Source organism: Notamacropus eugenii, chromosome 7, assembly GCF_028372415.1.
Source record: "Notamacropus eugenii isolate mMacEug1 chromosome 7, mMacEug1.pri_v2, whole genome shotgun sequence".
In the NCBI taxonomy this organism is placed as follows: Eukaryota; Metazoa; Chordata; class Mammalia; order Diprotodontia; family Macropodidae; genus Notamacropus; species Notamacropus eugenii.
The window spans coordinates 111,812,407-111,833,143 of NC_092878.1; the positions used below are offsets into that span (position 1 = coordinate 111,812,407).

At 37.2% G+C, this 20,737-nt stretch overlaps 2 pseudogenes; both read right to left on the reverse strand.

Moving 5' to 3' along the window:
* Positions 1–814: 814 nt before the first annotated feature.
* LOC140514742 (astrocytic phosphoprotein PEA-15-like) lies at positions 815–10,097 on the reverse strand (annotated as a pseudogene).
* A 2,307-nt stretch (positions 10,098–12,404) lies between these two features.
* On the reverse strand, positions 12,405–15,004 carry LOC140514743 (ubiquitin-conjugating enzyme E2 J2 pseudogene; annotated as a pseudogene).
* Between the last annotated feature and the right edge of the window lie 5,733 nt (positions 15,005–20,737).

Sequence of the window (20,737 nt, forward strand, 5' to 3'; positions counted from 1 at the left end):
CTGAGTTTTTTTTTTCCTGTACCACAGTAAGATTTGCTGCATTTTGTCTCTGTTTCTGCTATCACCACTACTTTTAAAACTAGTTCTAACCAGTTTTGTTTTTGTTTTTGTTTTTGCTATTAAGTTAAAACCTTCTAATTAAATCTGAACTAAAAGTTCACCCTTGTCATCTTAGTCCAATTAAAACGTTGTTCTATCCTGGTTTTCAGGTCATTTTCAGGTGAACTATAGTTTTGAATGTTATTGTTGTTTTTTCAGTTATGTCAGCTTTCTTAAACCCATGGAGCATACTGTCCATGGGATTTTCTTGACAAAGATGCCAGAGCGATTTGCCATTTTTTCTCCAGTGTATTAAAACAAATAAAGATTAAGAGACTTGCCTAGGGTCCCATACCTAGCAAATATCTGAGGGATGTTTTGAATTCAGGAAGATGAGTCTTCCTGACTCCATTCCCAGAAGTATTAATCACTGGTTACAAAGTCTCTCCGAACACACTTCCTCTCTTTATCCTTCTTATTCTTTCCTTTCTTCTTCTTTATCCTCTTTTCCACTTTCTTCATTTTCCCTTTTTCTTTGACTTTTCTTAAATTACACTCCATTATTTCACCATTGAAAAATTTCAACTCTTGTGGGGAAAAACGATTAAACATATAGGGTTGCACCACAGAAGAAATGAGCCAGAAGTACAACAGAAGATGATCTTTGAATGAAGCTATTTTTCTTACCAAGTTGACCTGGTCAGAAGAATCAACTAAGGAAAAAGAATATCTGAATTCCACCTTGATGGGAAGAGGCATAATGCATAAAGTATTTCTATAGCCAGGCTTGAACTTGAAGGCTATTACTGTCCTTGAGTTTCCTTGGATTCCTGCCATTAAGTTTGCTTCCCTGCATATTTTTTTTCACAGCCAGGAATACAGCTGTGGATTTCCACTGCACTGTGGAGGAATTATGGATATCTACATGGGATCGCAGGCCATCTAATTGAACACATGATTTTAGAGGTGAGGAGCAATCTGCTTCAAAACAGAAAGTAACTAGCCAGGGGTCACACTGCTAGATTTCTTTTTTCTTTAATTAAAATTATTTTTAATATATTCATTTTATTTATTTTAATGTTCTACAACCACTATCATAAAACTAAGATTTTTCTCCCTAGCTACCCCCCACCACCTCCCTCCCTTCTCAATATGGCGTACAATTCTTTTTTTTCAATTAAATTTATCTATTTAAGTTTTCAACATTCATTTCCACAAAATTTTGGTTTCTAAATTTTCTCCCCATTTCTCCCCTCCCTCCACCCCAAAACGCTGAGCATTCTTATTACCTCTATCACCAATCTGCCCTCCCTTCTAACATCTCTCCCTTTCCTTATCCCTATCTTCTCTTTTGTTCTGTAGGGCAAGATAACTTTCTATACCCCATTAACTGTATTTCTCATTTCCTAGTTGTATGCAAGAACAATACTCAACAGTTGTTCCTAAAACTTTGAGTTCCAACTTCTCTTCCTCCCTCCCTCCCCACCCATCCCCTTTGGGAAGGCAAGCAATTCAATATAGACCATGTCTCTGTAGTTTTGCAAATGACTTCCGCAGCAGTCCTGTTGTGTAAGACTAACTGTATTTCCATCCATCCTATCCTGCCTCCCATTTCTTCTTATCTCTCTTTTGACCCTGTCCCTCCCCAAGACTGTTGACTTATAATTGCTTCCTCCTCCCATTGCCCTCCCTTCCACCATCCCCCCCCCCCCCCGCTTATCCTCTTCTCCCTCACTTTCCTGTATTGTAAGATAGGTTTTCATATCAAAATGAGTGTGCATTTTATTCCTTCCTTTAGTCGAATGTGATGAGAGCAAGCTTCATGTTTTTTCTCTCTCACCTCCCTGCTTTTTCCCTCTGCTGAAAAGTCTTTTACTTGTTTTTTTTATGAGAGATGATTTGCCCCATTCCATTTCTCCCTTTCTTCTCCCAATATATTTCTCTCTCACCCCTTAATTTCATTTTTAAAGATATGATCCAATCCTATTCAATTCATCCTGTGCTCTCTGTCTCTCTTTCTATCTGTGTGTGTGTGTGTGTGTGTGTGTGTGTAATCCCACTTCAGATACTGAAAAAAGTTTCAAGAGTTACAAATATTGTCTTTCCATGTAGGAATGTAAACAGTTCAACTTTAGTAAGTCCCTTATGATTTCCCTTTGCTGTTTACCTTTTCATGCTTCTCTTGATGCTTGTGTTTGAAAGTAAATTTTTATTTTCAGCTCTGGTGTGTTCATCAAGAATGCTTGAAAGTCCTCTATTTCATTGAAAGATCATTTTTCCCCTGAAGTATTATACTCAATGTTGCCAAGTAGGTGATTCTTGGTTTTAGTCCTAGTTCCTTTGACTTCTGGAATATCATATTCCACGCCCTTTCATACCTTAATATAGAACCTGCTAGATCTTGTGTTATCCTGATTGTATTTCCACAATACTTGAATTGTTTCTTTCTAGCTGCTTGCAATATTTTCTTCTTGATCTGGGATCTCTGGAATTTTGCCACAGTGTTCCTAGGAGTTTCTTTTTTTGGATCTCTTTGAGGAGGTGATAGGTGGATTCTTTCAATATTTATTTTGCCCCCTGGTTCCAGAATATCAGGGCAGTTTTTCTTGATAATTTCATGACAGATAATGTCTAGGCTTTTTTTTTTTTATCATGGCTCTCCAATAGTCCCATAATTTTTAAATTGTCTCTCCTGGATCAATTTTCCAGGTCAGTTGTTTTTCCAGTGAGATATTTCACATTATTTTCTATTTTTTTTATTCTTTTGGTTTTGAAAAAGCCCTGTCCCTGACCTTTGGTGCCTATGGGTTGAGGGATGTGCAAACTCGCTGCTGCTGCTACAACTGGGGATTCCTCAACTGGAGATTCCCGCCCCTGAGGTGTCCTCCTCCTAGCACCACACCTTGCTGCATGGCCAAGGCTGAGCTGAACTCAGCTCAGGGTCCAGTGCAACAGACATTTCCTGTGGACCTTTCAGGTCACCCTGGGCTTGAAATCTCCTCCACTCTGTTGTTCTCCACTTCTGCTGCTCCAGAATTTGTTGAGAGTACCTCTCCACAGGAATTTTATGGGTCATGTGGGGAAAGCCTACATATGTGTCTTCCTACTCTGCCATCTTGGCTTTGCCCCCGGTATACAATTTTATATAGGATCTACACATATATTCCTATTGAATACACTTTCACTATAGTCATGCTGTGTAGAAGAACTAAACTAAATGGGAGAAATCATATAACAAACCAAAATATATTACACACACACAAAAATTGATCTGTTGCATTCTGTAATTGAATTCCATAGTTCTTTCTCTGGATGTGGAAGGCATTTTGCCTTAGAAGACTATTGGGAATTTTTTTTTTTATGTCCTTGCATTTCTATGAAGATACAAGTCTACCAGAAAAAAAACTCTCGCACACTGTGATAGTTGCTGTGCACAAAGTTCTCCTGGTTCTGCTCCTATTGCTCAGCATCAGATCATATAAGTCTTTCCAGGCCTCTCTGAAGTCTTCTTGTTCATCATTTCTTATAGTGCAATAGTATCATATACCATAATTTCAGCCATTCTTCAAATGATGGACGTCCCCCTTGATTTCCAGTTTTTGACCACTACAAAGAGTGCTGCTATAAATATTTTTGTACATGTGGGACCCTTTCCAATTTTTTGTGATCTCTTGGGGATACAGTCCTAGAAACAATATTGCTGGGTCTTTTGCTGCACATTTTTGTAGCCCTTTGGGCATAGTTCCAAACCACTCTCCAGAATTACTGGATGAGCTCACAGTTCTCCCAACAGTGTATTAGTGTTCCTACTCTCCCATATCTTCACCAACATTTATCATTTTCCTGTTCTGTCATGTTTGCCAATCTAATAGCTGTGATTTGGTACCTCAAAGTTGTTTTGATTTGCATTTATTTAATCAAAAGTGATTTAGAGCATTTTTTCATATGCTTGTAGATAACTTTAATTTCTTCCTCTGAAAATTCTCTGTTCATGTCCTTTGACCATTTATCAATTGGGGAATGACTTTGCTAGATTTCTTTGGGAAGATGCTATTAATAATGCTTTATGCATAAAGACTAAATTGGCAATTCCATCTACTCTCATCTTAATCACCACCCAATATAGATATCTATATCACTGTACATAATGCATGTACCTCATCTAAATTATGAGTTTTTGTACTAACAACTTTGTTGAAACCAATAATATTGCCTTATTCTTTCTCCTCTTCCCTCTCCTACTGTACCTCATGAGCATAAATTATAAAATATATTAAATCTTTTATTAAAGCCTAGGTCATGCCTTGGGACACATAATCATTTGAATACAAGCATCATATGGACAATTTATCTTATGGGAAAGAATCATAGGAATCTTTTAGGTTAGAAAATACCTATGAAGTTGTGCAGTCCAACTTAGACCTTTACAAGAATTCCTACTAATCCATACTCAACAAATGGTCAGTCAGCCTTTCCCTGGAGACAAAGAGTGAAAGAGAACCATTTGCTCTACAAGGCCACAAATTCCACTTTGCATACCTTTAACTGTTCTCATATATTTCCTTACTAACAGTAAAAACATAACTCTAAAACTTCTTCTCTTAGCCCAGTTAACCTCTACATTGTTCTTTAATGTTAGCAAAGTAATTTGTGAAACATCTGAAATTAATGTTCCATTTTAGGGGAAATGGAATCTAAGAGAGGTTAAATGATTTGCCCAGAGTCATACAACTAATAATTATCTGAGGTCAGATTTGAGCTTAGTCTCCCTGACTCCAAAGTTAGTGTTCTATAAATTTTGCGATCTACCTACCCAATTGCTTTTCTCTAGGGTCAAGAGTAAGTCTAATCTTTCTTACTTGATGGTATACTTCAAAACCCTGAAGATAACCTTCATTCTCATTCCCTCATTTTCTTTTCTTCTCTACCATGAACATTATAAGCCCCTTTGACCAATATTTGAATGGCATTCTCTACATAACCCCATCATTCTTGCCATCCTCCTAGTGGCACCTTCTCATCAATTTTTTTCCTAAAATAAGGCATCCATAATTCAGCTGAACATATTAATCAGCTATTGTGTGACTAAGTAAGGAAACAACTGACATTTCACCTCAGATGTTCTGGTCACTACACCTCTCAATGCCTAAGATCCCAGTAACGTATAGGTTGTGGTGACTCAGTATTGGTTGATACTGAATCTGAAATCTATTGAAACAACTATCATCAATATAAGAACTACTGTACAAATGAGTCCTTGGATCCCAGTGTTAGTCCTGACATTTTTTCCTTATTAAATCTGAATTAGATTAAGCCCATCATTTTAGCTTTCTGAAATCTTGTTTGTTTGCTTTGGTGGGGGGGAATCCATACAGAGAAGTACTCAAATAATGAAATTGATACTGAAACACATATAAATCCTTAATCAAATGTTATAAGGCAAAAGTATCACCCCACAACTCAGTAGCAGAATTCCTATTAACTGCCCATGCAAATGGTGGCGTATTATAGCTGTGATCCTGCCAACCACTGATGTGCCAGTCCATCCCCGAAAAAATGGACAGTCAAAAGTAAAGAATTTTGACCTTCCCCTAAATTATGATGTTGATGAGATTTGCCCCATTTGAGTGTTCATTTATTCGTTGTCTCTAAATTCTTTTCCCTATTAAAACAGGATGAAATTTGAGATTGTCAATAATGTCTGTCTTTAACATTCTGGTCTCCTTTCCTTTATAGGGGAAATTACCTTGGCCCTATATATAGGTTAAGACCAGGTTAGTGAATAGGTAGGGTAGGGGGTGGTGGTGAATTGCTTGCCCCTGCCTCCTCCCCAGGAGGATGAGAGTGATCCACTGAAGGTCCAACCTTCCTCCTCTTCCTCCTCTTCCTCCTTCCAGCCTCTTTTGTGGGGGAAGGGCAGTTTGATGATTTCTTCCTCTGAGGGCTGCTGGATGATGTCTTTGTATTCCTTGGCATTAGGAATGAGGGTCAGTGTAGTATCCAGCTCATCCTCTGCAGAGATCTTTACCACACAGGTCCTGTAGTCAACCAATATGGTGAGCAGATCTGGTTGCCTTGAAATCTCAAAAATGTGCTCCATGTAGGAGAGGTTATCTTTGTCCAACTTATTGTGGGTCTCAAGAAAGTGAAACCAGGCACTACCAGTAGTGATCTCCTCACTCTTCTCACTTGGGATGGCTTCTTTGCAGGCCAACTCAAGCTATTCCAGGTCCTCATGGGTGATGTTGTCAGTCAGGTGTTGTAGGAGGGTCCCATACTCTTCATTGGCTGAAGACTCACTTGACACTCACTAGCTGTGTGACCTTAGGCAAGTCACTTAACCCCAATTGCCTCATCGTGGGTCATCTCCAATCATCCTGATAAATATCTGGTCACTGGATTCAGATGACTCTGGAGGAGAAGTGAGACTGGTGACCTGCACAGCCCTCCCTCACTCAGAACAGTCAAGTGCAAGTCATGTCATCATTTCTCTGATGGCATGGCCTTCTTCAGCAATGAAGGATGAACAAGTACACATTCCACCAAGGAACTGTTCAGAGCTGAGTGTGCGGGGCCCTGCCGGGCAGGCACTCTGGACTGTCAGAATTCCTGACCAACCTTGTTAGCCACCACTGCCGCTGCCGCCTCTTCAGATGCTGTGGGAGCCCGAGCCCCAAGCCCAACGCCTCCTCGTCCCACCCAGCCAGCACCTGAAATGAAAGAATTAACAAAATGTGACACAGGGATGTGATATGAGATGTTGTAGGAAAAATGACACCAATAAACTGCCTCAACGCACAGTTGCAACAAAGCTTCAATTAAAAAAAAAATGCAATACCTGGCAAGTGCAATAAAAAAAAGCACAATAAAACAAGGTATGCCTGTGTATAGACAAAGAAATGATAGTCTAGTGTCCTTCCACTAGATGGTTCATCTGGGAAAGATACGACTATTTCACATTTTAATCCTATACGTCTTTTTAAAATTACTGTCATTGGAGTCATTTATTTTATTTAATTCATTTTCAACAATTAAGTAGAAAGAACACCTTCTCTGGGGTCAAATGATCACGGTTCAAAACCCACAGCTGGTATTATTATTATCTGTGTGGTCGCTGGGAAATAATTCAAACTCTGTGAACCTTGGTTTCTTCAATTGTAAAATAAGAGTTTGAGCTTAGGCCATTTTTTTTTTTTTTTAGCTCTGAGTCTATGAGACAAATAATTGTGGTTTGAAAGATTTGATTTGTTCCTTTATATTGTTTCTTCCTAGGTTTAAATAAGAGCAACCCCACCCACCCCTCCTCCCCACACACACCCTATCCATATATTTCATTTAAGTTTTAGGCTTAGGTTTAGGATAGAAAATTATAAGATTGTCCAGATTTTGGCATACTACTATATGGAAACCCCAGTGAATTAGTACATCATTACAAAAAGTTGAGAGAAGCATTATGAATGAAGATATGTTAGATCGAAAACTGAACAAGGAAGAATGGAATTCAGACTTAACGGGACTTAGAAAATTGAATAATGTTTTCATTTGTCACTATCTTTACATTCCCACAGAATTCCAGTTCTTCAATATTAATATTTGCCCTAAAAAGGAGGATGGTATATTAGAGATAGAAGGCTCTGGTCATGAAGTTAAGAAGTACTAGATTTAAATCCTCTTTCTGCCACGAGCTAGTTACGCGATCTTAGACAAAGCATTTAAATTCCAAGCTGCAGAAAATGTGCCATTCTATGCTGTAATATAAGGTTCCCCATCAGGTAATCCTGCCTCCTGTTAATGACAAGTAGAGTAAAATAGAGAGATAGATAGAGAGATAGACAGAAAAGAGATTGATGCAAACAGATAGAAATATAGACAAGGGGAGAGAATGAACAGAGAGAGAGAGAGAGAGAGAGAGAGAGAGAGAGAGAGAGAGAGAGAGAGAGAGAGAGAGAAAATGCAGTTGTGAAGTAAGCACCTTCCAGGTAAGGAAATTCCCTCTATCAAAACATATTGCCAACTTTCTCTGAACTTACATGCTGAAAGAGAGTTCTAGAATTAAGGAAAATTTCCAATATTACATAGCTAATAGTATGAGGCAATGAGAAAAGTGGAACTTGGGTTTTCCTGGCTTTGAGACAAGCTTTATATTGTAATAGTAGTAGTAGCAGTTGTAGTGGTGGTGGTGGTGGTGGTGCTGTTTGTAGTAGTAATAATAGTGATACTAGTAGTAGTAGTAGTAGTAGTAGTAGTGGTGGTGGTGGTGGTGGTGGTGGTGGTGGTGGTAGTGGTAGTAGTAGCAAAAGTAGTAGTAGTAAAGCTAATGTTTGGATAGCTCCTACTATGTGTCATGGACTGTACCTAGTCCTTCAAATTATTCCACTCAATTATTAAAATAACTCTGGCAGGAAGGTGCTATTATTATCCCAATTATGTTGCTGTTCAGTTCTTTTCTGCCATTTCCAACTCTTCATGAATCCATTTGAGGTTTTCTTGCAAAGATGATGCAATAGTTTTCTATTTCTTTTTCCAATTTCTTTTAAAAATGAGGAAACTGATGTAAAAAGGGTTAAGTAACTTGTCCAAGGTAACACAAATGATGTCTGAAGCTGTATTTGAATTCAGGAATGTAAATCTTCCTGACTAGGCCCAATGCCCTCAATACAGGGCCATCTAGCTGCGTTTATCCCAGGTTTAGAGATAAGGACATTAATGCAAAGAAATACTAATTGACTTCCCTAGGTTTTCTTGATGACCGTTCCAACATTCTATCCACTGTACCCCTTGGTTGCCTCAGTGCTTGTTTTTCTTTCTCTGGATTTTTGTCTCTCTGTCTTTATACATCTCCCAGAGAAAGCATGGCAGACAGAATTGAACTGTTATCTCTTTTAAGAAATGTATTCTATTGGTTGCATTAAATATTTACCAACTATATGTAAAATTATGAACATTCCTTTTTTGAATTGCAAATTTTTCCTCTATCCTGCACCTCTACCCTCCTTGAGAAGGCAAGCACTTTGATATCTATTATACGTATAAAGTCATGCAAAATATTTCTATATTTGCCATGTAGAAAAAAGAAAATGCAGACCAAACCCTCCCCCCAAGAAAATAAGAAAATTTTAAAATATATGCTTCACAATTTGGAACTATGCCCAAAGGGCTACAAAAATGTGCATACCCTTTGACCCAGCAATATCGCTACTAGGACTATATCCCCAAGAGATCATAAAAATGGGAAAGGGTCCCACATGTACAAAAATATTTATAGCAGCACTCTATGTAGCTGCCAAAAACTGGAAGTCAAGGGGATGTCCATCAATTGGGGAATGGCTGAATAAATTATGGTATATGAATGTAATGGAGTACTATTGTGCCATAAGAAATGATGAACAAGAAGACTTCAGAGAGGCCTGGAAGGACTTATATGACCTGATGCTGAGTGAAAGGAGCAGAACCAGGAGAACTTTGTGCACAGCAACGACCACAGTGTGCGAGAGTTTTTTCTGGTAGACTTGGAAGTTTGTAATAACACAAAAACTTCTTATAAAAAAAAAAATCCCAAAGGTGGTTCTCAAGGCAAAATGCCTTCCACACTCAGAGAAAGAAATATGGAAGTCATTCACAAAATGTAGCAGATCATGTTTGTGTATGTGTATGTGTTTGTGTATCATGTTTTGATTTGTTATATGATTTCTTTCATTTATTTTAGTCTGACTACATAGCATGACTATAGTGAAAATATACTCAATAGGAAAGTATATGTAGAACCTATACAGAACTGTATGCAGTCGTGGGGAGGGAGGGGGGTAGTGGGGGGTAGGTGTGGGGGGGGATAAAATCTCAATTGTATGGCAGTGATTGTTAAACATTAAAAAATAAAAAATAAAAAATAAATATATGCTTCAGTTTTCATTCAGAATTCTCAGATCCCTGTGGAGACAGATATAACATTTTTTACGAAGATTTTTTTTGGAATTTTTTCTTTCACTTTTGATCTTCCTTATAATATTACAGTAATTATGTCCTGTGTTTTCCTGATTCTTCTCATTTATATTCGACATATTTTCATGAGAGTTTTTGCAGATTTCTCCTATACCATCCTGCTTGTCATGTCTAACATAGCACAATAGTATTCCATCACAAGTATATAGTACAACTTATTCAGCATCAGTTTTATGCCCTTTAGGCCTTTTATTCTTCTCAGTGATTAAAGCAGTTTACAACTCCACCAAGAATGCATTAGTAAACCGAATTTTCCACATGTCCTCCAGCATTTGTCATTTTTTTTTCCTTTTCTATCACATTAGGCAATCACATACTAGATGTGAAGTATTATCTCACAGTTGTATCAATATGCATTTTTGTTATCAGTGGTTATTTAAAGCTTTGTTTTTACTGAGACTATTGATAGCTTTGATTTCTTCTTCAGAAAATAGCCAGTTTAATTTCTTTGATCATTTATCAAGTGGATAATAGCTCTTGTCTTTTTAAATGTAAATTTGACCCAGTTTCCTATATATTTGAGAAATCAGGCTTTTATCAGAGAGACTTGCTGTAATTTATTTTTGATTTTTCTGGTTTCCTTCCAATTTTGCCTGCCTTGGCTTTGTTGTTTGACAAAAATTATTTTTTGGGGGAGTGGGAGGGGAATTGGGCTTAATTTCTTTTTATGTAGCATTCAGAATATAAAGCTTAAAATGTTTTACAGAAATCAACAAAGTAGTACACAAAAATATTTTACTAATTTGTCTTTGTCGAAATCAAGACTAAGCTGTATTAAGGTTATAAATGGCTGTAAAAGAGGCAGTTGAAACACACAAACACTCATAACCTAGACAAGCTTCCTATTTTGAAAATTTGATGGATCCTTGTTTTCATTGGTTTAAATATTTCCTACATTGATAACATAATCTTGTCCTTCTTGCATTTATATGTTTTGACATCTTTATCCAGGTCATTCCATAAATCCTCCAGTGATGATATGTCTTAACGCTGGTTCTTTTAATATCTTGGGAGGACCAACTTACCATTTAGGATGTCTGCCTATTATCTCTCACGTAAAGTATAAGTCATATAGAAGAGTTGGTTTTGCAATATTTCAATACCAAGGATAAATACTGAAGCATAAGAAGTCACAAGAATAGCAATAAAGTAAACATATATATTTTTCTTTCTTGAATTCTAGACTCACATTTGGTATTTTTAACAGATTTTCCATCATCATCTCACACTCAAGATGGCATGAATAGTATTTATTATCTTTCTCCTAAAACCTGCAGTTTATCCAAACTTTCTAGTTTCAGAGGCGCTCCAGCTTCCTCCCTTTTTTACCCTCCAAGATCAATTATTTGAGAAATCTTCCCAAATCAACTTTCCCAACTTTTGTATCTGTTCTCCACTTAAATGCTCATGTTACCCATCAACTTACAATCACCTTTTGCCTAGACCATGTGTAAAAGTTTTTTATTGTCATGTATTCAGAATTAGCTGGTAGACTTTTCTTTTTTTTCAGTTTCTCTGCAGATTGATTTAAATAAATAATCACATCTTTTCATCAGAAAGCAAACACAATCTTATTTTCATGCTTTTCACAGGGGGAAGGGTGGAATAAGAAGAAAAAAACTTTTCTTAAAATTCATTTTTTGGTGTTATTTTAAATGAACCTAAGCACACTGTAAATGCTGATATAGATGATGGCGCTGGACTAGTCTAAAAGTTTGTCACTGCCAACAGAAGTATCTAACAAGTGACTGGTTACCTGAATTCCTAAGAGTTCTTCTTAAGCTTCATTTGACAAAAACTTCAAATAAAAAGAAAGCACTTAGCCAACCAAGCACAACTCAAGGTCAACCATCAGACAAGGAGCTGTTAGGCTTCTGCAGGACAGTCCAGTGAGCCCCCCCAGGCCACCCTTCCATTTGATTCTACTTCCTTTTCATTCCAGATCATAGTCCTTCTTCTAAACTATAAACAGTCAGTACAAGGGCTAAGCATTGAGTTTCAGGTTGTTGTGGTTGTTGTTTTAAGGATCTACTTATGTAAAATGGAAAACATATTTCCTTCAGAAAAGTCCATCAAACTGAAAAGGGGCCCATGCTAAGAAACTGGGAGGGTTAAGAGCACCAGAATCACATCCATGACTGTGAGTTGCTCTACAACCACAGACACATAGGAAGATTAAGAAGACAGGAATTCAAGACAAACATTTCTGGAATCTCAGCTTCAATGCTCCAGGGTCTGACTTTCTGTTTTGTAAAGTTTTGTTAACTAAACCCCAAGAGTTCTTCAGGATCATATCCAGCTAGGTTGCCACTTGTCCCAGGGTCACACTCTGCTGACTCCAAGGTCTTGGAATTCCAGCATGAAACTCATTGTTGGGTTATGTTTCTCAGAATGCACCTGACTGTGTAGAAAAAGTGGCAAAACCGACTTTGACAAACAGGTTGGCAAGAGCACTTCCAAAGAGTTTGAAGTTGTGGTTGATCTGCCATAGGCAGGCATGGTTGGTGACAGCCATTAGCACGTGCCCATTTAGAAACTGAAGCCAATTCTACCCATGGTGAGTGTACCTGTCAGGGACCATGTCAGGCAACAGGCGGGGCTGTGGTGGGCTTCTAAGCCCCTGTAGTGCTTTCTTTTTTTTGTTTTATCTGCTCCACAGTTTCAACAAACAGTTCACAAAGTACTTTGTCATTTAAGTTAAATCCCAAATTCTGTGCTACATAATTGTCTTTTTGTATAGTCTTAAGGTGTTGCACTGCCCAATGTGGGACACCACCATAAAACTGAACTTTTCCACCATCAAACTGAACAGACCTATCACTATTGTTGAGACTAACCCAACTGGATTCCATGTATCAGGGTGAAAATCAGTGACTGAAAGACATAAGCTACCCATTCCGAGTGATCATATAAATACTAGGAGGTTTAAAAGGACATTCTTTGGGAAAAATTAGTTTTCCACAATAACAGCCACTTTAATAAGGAGTCCCAAGACAACATAGTACCATTCCATAATATTTGAAGGATAAGTTTCAGCAAAAATGTAAGGCACTGAGTCTTTTTAATTGGAAGGTACTCTTGTTTAAGCCTCTGGGGTGCTGTAGTGGGTGTTGTCTTTTGTGGTCCATATTGTAAATGCTTTAGAGAGAAGTATCACCTGAGCAAAAGTTGGAACTGCTTTATCTGTTATAAACTGTGTTAAAAACAAATAATAAAATAGAAAGAAAATTCGTCTACAGTTTTCTATATATTTTTTTTTATATCTCTGATACTTATCAATGCTCTGGTCCCTGGGAAAATCATATACCCTTGGGTCTTAAGAAATTGTTTAGGAATTATCTGCTAAATCATTGGATCAAAGAGATTTCAATATTGATGAAATCACAGGTCCTGTGTTTATTCATAAAATAATCTCCCAATTCTGAGAGACTTTGTTACCCAGTGATTAGTGAGCCTCAGAATTGAAAAAGACCTAGTGTGTTAAGTTCCCAAAGATCTCATTCCTGCATGAGATCTTTCTTCCAGGCACAAATCAATGAGGCGGGAGCAAAGATGGTATGCACTCCGTTTATTCTCAGCTTGCTCAGAATATATATAGGCATTCTACTTTCATACATGCAAGAAGTTTGTAAACACTGTGTGCTGAGCTAACGTGCTTGGCTGTTGTTCTTGCTCAAGATAATTGTGAAGGTTGGTTATTGCATAAGGGTGGTCCATCACGTAAGTCATGCAAGGACATGTTGTCTCAAGAGATTTCTTCCGAGGGCATCATGACCCTGATAACCCAAGTGTTCCAGACCCCTTACAATTCCCCCTTTGCGTTTTCTTGATGAACTTTCCAGAGAAATTGTGTGTTAAGATATAGCCTCTTAACCACACCTTTTAAGACCAAGCATGCAAGCTTAACAATAAATGGTAGTATACAGAAAAGAACTAATAGGTACATAATAAAAGCAATTCCAGCATGAGCTATATAACTGAAAATAGATGGAATAAATAAATGTTTGAAGAAATCTATAATATTTTGTGCAGTTATATCAGCAGTTAAACCTTGATCTGCTGCGTTATTCATAGATTGAGCAAGCTTATATAAATCCTCAATTTCCAGGGTCAAATTCTGATTATCAATATCCCCATTCAAATGGTTTTTGATCCTTTGCCAATCATACTCTGACTCATTATACAGGTTGTTAGACACACATAGGAAGGTCCAGCGATAATCACATACCAATAGTTGACAAAATTCCAACCTATCCACCTCATCATCAATGCTACAACAGCAGTTCTTAATTCCTTTATCATTGTATAAAACTCCAAATCAATTTTTCTTTGTTCCTGGAACCCTAAAGACACATTTTTGTGCCAACTCTTCCATGAAGTTAGCTTGTACCCTTTCATTCTGTACTGTGGATACTGAAATAGTCAATGATAATGAGGACATAATCAATGAGATCAGAAAAGATATCCCTAAGATTAGACAACTAACACATCTTTAAACCCTTGGTCCCACCACAATCTCTATCTTCTGCTCTAATTCCCAGAAAATGTGATCTGCTGTGGATCTATATCAACTCTTAGTCTTTACTGGCATAAGTACATACTTTGGTGGTGTTATAATGAACACTACACCAGAGGCTTTATAATCTATCCACTCTGAAACCTTGCAGCTGAAACAGGTGATGTTATAAATGTCCTTCTTAGTCCCTTGTAAGGTACTGTTAACACTTTTTACAATAGTAACATCTTCTTTTCATCCCCACATAGACACATATTATCCCCCCAAACATACTCGAGCTGGATAAATGTGGTTAGCTAACACCCCATTTGTCCTGTTCTTTTCAATATAGGACGTGGATCCTCCAATTGTCGCAAAAATCTTCCATGCCCCTGGTGTTGTTTTTCCATTGATAGTTCTCCAGTGTTGTGTTGGAAATCCCTGCACCTTGGAATCATTCTTATCCTTCATAGTAATACTGTGCCAGGATTGTAATACATAACCTGACATATTCAATATCTGTGCCTCATTAGTATCACAGTCAATGAAGTTCCGCCAATGATGTTCATGTATGATGGGTACAGTAATGGGGTGACATTTAAAAAATTGAGGGTATAAATATGTCTGAATCTAGGATACACATAATTGATCAGTGAATAGTAAATGTCATTATGACCCATTACACAGTCAGTTCAGTACATAGCTGGCAGTTGAGTTCTTTAGGTGCAGCTAACTACTACAGGAGGAAGGGAGATAACAGCTATTGCTAGGACAGGCTGTGTCCTTCAGGAAGAAACTGCCTGAGATAGAATTTTTGAGGCTAGAGAGAAACATGATTTTTAAATGTGATTTTAGCATTAGGGCCCAAGTATATGGACCCAAACACCCCATCATTCCCTCCTTTTTAAATAGATGAAACCCAAATCTTCTGGAGTAAGGGACAAAGGTCTCAGTTTCTGCAATTACTTCCTGCTGAGAGTGGACGTAGACCTGTCCCTGCCTCACAGGGTCCCGACATTGGAGAGGTCTGTACCTAGTGATGGGACCATGCCAGGTCCAAAGGGTGATGGGTCATGGACAGTGGGTCATGTAAAGCCAGAACGGTCATCTTTAAAGTGGAAGACACTAAACCTGGAGGAGACAAATCTGGCAAGGGGATTAAGGAAACAAAGGCCAGAAAATGACCAGAAGGAGTTAAACATGGTAGTTACATCATTTTTCTGTCTTCTGAAAATACTTCCCCACGCTTTCTCAACATACTAACTCTGAGACTGGTACAAAAGTACCCAGAGCAACTATCTGAGGATTGGAGGAGCTTCGATGACTTCCACTTGTCCCCAGCCTTCTTATCTCCTTTCCATATATTCTGTCAAAACTTTTTTATCTTTCCAAATCTCTTGAACCCATTATTCAAACTGCTTAACTTTCCTTTATATTTCTACTATAAAAAATAGCTCACAAGTTATTAATTTTCACTAGCAAAGCTGTATTGTCTTAAACAAAATAGATTTCTAACTTGAATCTCATAACTAAATAGATTTTCATTGATGTTTCACAGGCTTATTTATCTTTTGCTGGATAATATTCATTCTGGAAGAAAAACTTTAGAAATTAAGTTATCAGCAAGTTCAAACACTAATTTTAACTTTTGCTTAGGCCATGGAATGACCACAAATTCAGTAAAAAGCAGCAAGATCTTTTCTGTTTTACATGTCATTACATATTAATTTAGCAATACATTGTCCTGAAAATGAAAATTTAGTAGGCTTTACCCCCCCCTTTCTTTGAAAAACATTTCGTCTACAAATATTTCTTTTTCTTTTAAAACAGTTGAAAATTTATCATGATGTTAAGAGAGTCAATGAACTTTTATAAAAAAATTAGTTGAAACCTTTTAGAAAGACAGTTCTCTTTTCACTTTGAAGCAAAAATAAATCTTTTAAAATTAAAATTCATTAAAACTTAGTTGGTATAAAAATGTCCTTAAGTAACATGAATTCCCAAAATATTAGAAGAAACTAAGTTCTTAATTATTACAGAATTCCTAGATATTACAAAATGCTTTAGTCAAAAATGTTCAATATAATCTCACAGAAAAACACTAATGCTTTTAAAATCCTTTTAAACAATGAGGGCATCTTATGGTAAGTCTTAAGTAGTTTACACAAATTTATGAACATATTCTAATTTCAGATAAAAATAATATGAGTTTTCCAAGTAAGATTACACGAAAGGGCTCACATATTTTGCTGGTCACTTGCTATTGATCATAGAAATTTGGTATAGAAGAAAAGAGTAGTGATATTTGATATCGCAAATATGACAGGATAAAACATCTTTGACTGTGTTTGAATTCAGATAGGAGTGAAATTTTCTAGTCATGCAGTATCTATATTATAGCCAGACTCAGTAATAGTCAGGTGAGAAACATTCCTTTTTTAAAAAAGACACAATGGGGAAACTGACCAGGAGGATCCCATCCTAAATTAGATTGAGTCCAGAACTGTCCCCTCAGTATTTCCTTTCCAGGTACAAACTTCTCCTGTTAACAGTGCAGGATCACATTCCCTCTGAATAACTTGTAGTAGTTCTCTCAGATACTGATTTAATGCAAGCAACGATACCCAAATTCAAACTTAAACAAAAATATTTATGATCCCAAATGCTTTTACCTTAAACAGCAAATTTCACTAATCACAACTTAAAGCCAAATACAATCATTTGTATTCCCATGGAATTGCAATAAGTAATAAAGATTTACCAGGGCTCACATACACAAGGGATTCCACTTCACATCATTCCTTCTCAAATTTAAAACTTGTCCTGATATAAAAATCAATTGTTAAAAATCCTTTCTATCTATTGCAACTTTTAAGTAGGTCCCATTCATTTTTTATGAATTATATAAGCCAAACAAATTTCTTTCTTAGGACTGATGACCTTGTCCACATGAAAGGGACCTTGGAAGTTTTACAAAATAAAAGGAATTCGCACGGATCCCATGTCTGCCAACCCCAAACATACAGGAGGACTGTTCTGAATGGGCAGAACCAGTCTAAATAAAATGTTTACTCAATTTCTTTCTTTCCACACACAATGAGCCATTGACAATGTTAGGTTTTAGCATTAAGCAGTAACTCCAAAAATTTGCTTAACAATCTTGCTTACACTTTTATAAATGATAGCCAGATTATTTTACCTGTAACTTCTTTAACAGGCAAAGGTGAAAATATCTGGTTTTCTAAATGGCAATTAAAAACATTATAAGATAAGGTTAGCAGGACTGATAAAATTTTAAATAACATAACTGGCTTTACACAAATTTTCCAACATCTTTTAGTTTCAACAAAATTCAGATTACAAATTGCTTTCCATAGCATCATTTCTGGATTACAGAGTAAAATACAAATCTTAATGGTTCTAACTTTTACTCAAGAAAATTTCACATCTATGTCCACTCCTTAAAAAGGCTTTTGAAAGAAAAATTTTTGAAACTGCAAGTGGAAGTGAGGGAAACTCTGGAACAAAGTCCAGTGATGCCTAGTTCCCTCCTTTCCACTTCAGAGTTCAAAGCTTAATCTCTGAGATGTCTTTTTTCATTTTCAGATTTATGCATTTTCCCAATTTGCCTTAGTGTTAAATAATACAACAAATTCTGACCTGTCTTAAACATCCAATTAGGCGTGACTTATTTCACTTAAAATATGACCAGAATAATTAGCTTTTAGTTCTATCCCATTATACAAAACTCTTTTCTATTTTAGAAGAGGCATGAGATAATTAAAATGCTAGTCAATCTGCCTTTCTGATATGAGGGGAAAAATTTCCCCAATTTCTTCTTGTCTTTCTCTCCACCCTCACAACCTGGCCAGCGTTAGAAGGTAGAAAGAAAGAGAGAATTTTACCAACAACTTTCCAATAATTTCCAGAACTTTTATGCTTTCCTAAAACTTCATATCCATGTTGTGTTGGTTAAAGCCCATTTAAAACTTCACATATTATTTCCTTGTGTTTCTTATGTAAAACTGCATTTAGCAGTCATATAAACTAAATAATATAAGATTAGTTTCTCTCTTTCTCTCTCCCATTCTCCTCCCTGATGCTGCAGTCATCAGAGAGAAGGGACGAGGGCGAGGAAAAGAGACAACATTCCAAATTCCAGTTACAATGGAGCCAGTCATAATCATTCACAAACACATGCACAGAGAACATGTAAAGACAGAACACATATACATACAATAAAAAAAAAAATCCAAAAACTGAAAGAAAAAAAATTGTCAGAAATTCTCTACACAAATTATAACTTTGGCTTACTTTCTATCACTGTGTTCCAAACATCTTTCATACAATTCAGATTCCCAACTAAGTAATCTCGTCCTTCAAGAGTGGTTTAGTTATATTGCACTAATCAGTGGGGTATAGGGCTGTCTGAGAAATATTGTCTAGAAGAGACTGAATGTAAAGACTATCTGGTCCATAATTGAATAATTTCTTTGAGAATTTAAAATCCAGAGGGGTATGCTCTCTTATAGCTGCTCTTGGGTTATAGGGATGTGGGGTTTCTATTAAATGCTAGCCATATTTCCAAAAGTATTCCTTCTCCTCTTTCTGTGGCTTGCCAAAGGACTTTTTGTACAATCCCTTCAGGCTCTTGTACTTTTTTTCACAAACTTGTGATCTAGACTTGTATAATGGAGGAGCAGTGGGAAGAGGAGACTCTATTTTAAATTTTTGTGTGACACACTCCATCAGGTCTTCCTTCTCTTTTGTACTAGAGGCTGCATCTACCTTTATTGTTTTTGTGGCTAACAGTACTTGTTCGGGTTTCTGAAGACTTATTTTAAGTACATTCCCAAATTGAAAATATTCTAACAGGAGAAGCACTTGGTCTGACCTCTCTATAATACACACTCATTTGATTGCCTACTGTTTCCCACTTTTGAAGATTTATAGTCCCTTCCTCCAGCTTTCATGCCTTCCATCACATGAATTACTTCACTTGTCCCTTTAAAACACCTGGGCTCTAGCCTATTGCTAAAGTGAAACTAATTTCACTGAGCTCAAAGCAAAAGTGACCACACTAAAGAAGTGGCCCCTTTGACTCCAGGGGTCTTCCTCTGGTGTTTCTCTATGAAGTTCCAAAAATTGCTCCCTTACCACCTTACATGATGCTGCGTCATAAGAAGGATTATCAACTAGCCACAAGGAGGCTTTATAGGTGGTTTCCAAAAATTCTGAAATCTGCAACAGGCAGGGGGACTGAGCAGCCCTGCTTTTTTAAGATCTTATGTATGATTCCTTTTGTGAAGTGGCTAGGTGTTGCCCCATGATAAGTTGTGTTAAAAAGACGCTTACACAACTTACCCCAGCAGTTTTATTCCAAAAAAAACAGTTTGCCCCAGGTGCTTCCTGCTGCCTTTGGTCATCCTGTAAAATGAAACTATGGGTGCTGGTCATTCCTGCCATTGCTCGATCTAGGTGCATGCTTCCCCAAGCTGTCTGCTCCTCTTACTCTGGAACCGAGTATTTTTTGGAGGAGCCCCACGTTAGATGCCAAAATGTTAAATTCCCAAAGATCTCATACCTGCACGAGATCTTTCTTACAGGCACGAATCAATGAGACAGGAGCAAAGATGGTATGCACTCTGTTTATTCTCAGCTAGCTCAGAGTATGTATAGGTATTCTACTTCCATACATGCAAGAAGTTTGTAAATACTGTGTGCTGAGCTTACATGCTTGGCTGTTGTTCTTGCTCAAGATAATTGTGAAGATTGGTTATTGCACAAGGGTGGTCCATCACATAAGTCATGCAAGGACATGTTGTCTCAAGAGATTTCTCCTGAGGGCGTCATGACCCTGATAACCCAAGAGTTCCAGACCCCTTACACTAGTGTAGTGCTAATTTGATATCCATAGCACCTATTGAAGCCATGAATATGCAGGTGGAATTCTGAATCATGACGTACAACAGAGTCTCCACAAGGAAGACAGATGCAAAACATTTTTTCATACATCAGAAAGTCAAACGCATCACAGCAACAAAAATCTATACATAGTAACAATACAGAGATCAACCCTTCCCCCTTCTAGGCTTCCCACAAACCAGCTGTATTAGAGAAAAATCACAAGCAGGCTTCCTTAAACAAAATCATAAACAAGCTCTGTCACTCACATAAGCCAGCTGCCTCCTTGCCTGCAACTGT